We start from the raw sequence: 2,500 nt of genomic DNA, 5'->3' as shown, positions 1-2,500 counted from the left end.
CCCCCGCGCGCTTACCCCGCACACCCCCGCGCGCTCACCCCGCACGCCCCCGCGCGCTCACCCCGGACACCCCCGCACGCCCTCGCACACCCCCGCGCGCTCACCCCGCACACCCCCGCGCGCTCACCCCGCACGCCCCCGCGCGCTCACCCCGGACACCCCCGCACGCCCTCGCACACCCCCGCGCGCTCACCCCGCACACCCCCGCACGCCCCCCTCCCCCCCACACACCCCTGCGCCCCCACTCCCCTCGCACATGCCAAGCCCCATCCTATGCTATGTGCGATACATGTCCTACCAACAGCATATCAAAAGTGTTGTATAAAGCCTTGGACTATAAAAATATCATCAAACCCAATACCCGTGAAAAGGGAATGTTCATTTTCAATGCTTGTATTGTTGTGAATGTGGAGTGGTCGGGTTGTTGTAATTTTTTTCCTGGGAGCTAAGCAAAATGAAAGAATGATTCCCACAAAATTTCAGAATTTTTTGACCACTCTAGCTATTTTTTCTAATTTCTTATTATTTAATATTTAAAAATTCATTAAAAAAAATTGGTTGGTTGAAAAACTATGAAACTTGATTTCTAGATCCACTAGAATGTCCAATTCATGAATCAATTGAGTTCATGGAAAAAAAACATTCTAAAACTTGAGATATTTGACCGTATGACCGCTCAAAAAAATCGTATCTAGGCCTGGCAGACCAAAAATGCCTCAAAATGTACTATATAGGGGGGTGACTAGTCTGCATGGGCTGGCCACGGGGCTACCCCCTATATCTTCCGCCACCCCCACGCCCCAAGCACTATGCGCCGCACATGGGCATATGCTTGGGGCGTCGGGGTGGTGGTCGGAGGTCGAGGGCGGTTGACGGCGGTGGTGCGGTGGCGGAACGCGCACGGTGGGTAGTGTCGGAACGTTCCCGCGCGCTCGCCAGCCCCGCCCTGCCCCACCCGCGTGCGCCCCGCCCGCTTGCCCCCGCGCGCTCGCCCTCATGCTCCAGCGCGCGCGCGCCCTCATGCTCCAGCGCGCGCGCGCCCCCGCCCCGCCCCGCCCGCGCGTCCCAGCGCGCGCGCGCCCCCGTCCCGCCCCGCCCGCGCGTCCCAGCGCGCGCGCGCGCCCCGTCCCGCCCCGCCCGCGTGCTCCCGCGCGCGCGCCCCCCGCCCCGCCCGCGCGTGCTCCCCATCCATCACCCATTAATTGTGGAAGTACATGTGGAGTGGTCAGTTTGTTGTAAATTTTTTTCTGGGAGCTAACAAACATGAAAGAATGATTCTCACAAAATTTCAGATTTTTTTGTCAACTCTAGATATTTTTTCTAATTTCTTATTATTTAATATTTAAAAATTCATTAAAAAAAATTGGTTGGTTTAAAAATTATGAAACTTGATTTCTAGATCCATTAGAATGTCCAATTCATGAATCAATTGAGTTCATAGAAAAAAACATTCTAAAACTTGAGATATTTGGTCGTATGACCGCTCAGAAAAATCATATCTAGGCCTGGCAGACCAAAAATGCCTCAAAATGTACTATATAGGGGGGTGACTAGTCTGCATGGGCTGGCCACGGGGCTACCCCCTATATCTTCCGCCACCCCCACGCCCCAAGCACTATGCGCCGCACATGGGCATATGCTTGGGGCGTCGGGGTGGTGGTCGGAGGTCGAGGGCGGTTGACGGCGGTGGTGCGGTGGCGGAACGCGCACGGTGGGTAGTGTCGGAACGTTCCCGCGCGCTCGCCAGCCCCGCCCTGCCCCACCCGCGTGCGCCCCGCCCGCTTGCCCCCGCGCGCTCGCCCTCATGCTCCAGCGCGCGCGCGCCCTCATGCTCCAGCGCGCGCGCGCCCCCGCCCCGCCCCGCCCGCGCGTCCCAGCGCGCGCGCGCCCCCGTCCCGCCCCGCCCGCGCGTCCCAGCGCGCGCGCGCGCCCCGTCCCGCCCCGCCCGCGTGCTCCCGCGCGCGCGCCCCCCGCCCCGCCCGCGCGTGCTCCCCATCCATCACCCATTAATTGTGGAAGTACATGTGGAGTGGTCAGTTTGTTGTAAATTTTTTTCTGGGAGCTAACAAACATGAAAGAATGATTCTCACAAAATTTCAGATTTTTTTGTCAACTCTAGATATTTTTTCTAATTTCTTATTATTTAATATTTAAAAATTCATTAAAAAAAATTGGTTGGTTTAAAAATTATGAAACTTGATTTCTAGATCCATTAGAATGTCCAATTCATGAATCAATTGAGTTCATAGAAAAAAACATTCTAAAACTTGAGATATTTGGTCGTATGACCGCTCAGAAAAATCATATCTAGGCCTGGCAGACCAAAAATGCCTCAAAATGTACTATATAGGGGGGTGACTAGTCTGCATGGGCTGGGCACGGGGGTACCCCTATATCTTCCGCCACCCCCATGCCCCAAGCACTATGCGCCGCACATGGGCATATGCTAGGGGCGTGGGGGTGGTGGTCGGCGGACGAGGGCGGTTGACGGCGGCCGTGC

This window comes from Cucurbita pepo, unplaced genomic scaffold (genome assembly GCF_057944985.1).
Source record: "Cucurbita pepo subsp. pepo isolate OVF unplaced genomic scaffold, ASM5794498v1 scafford_14, whole genome shotgun sequence".
Classification (NCBI taxonomy): Eukaryota; Viridiplantae; Streptophyta; class Magnoliopsida; order Cucurbitales; family Cucurbitaceae; genus Cucurbita; species Cucurbita pepo.
The sequence above is the reverse complement of the archived record's forward strand: the minus strand, read 5'-3'. Positions refer to the sequence as shown.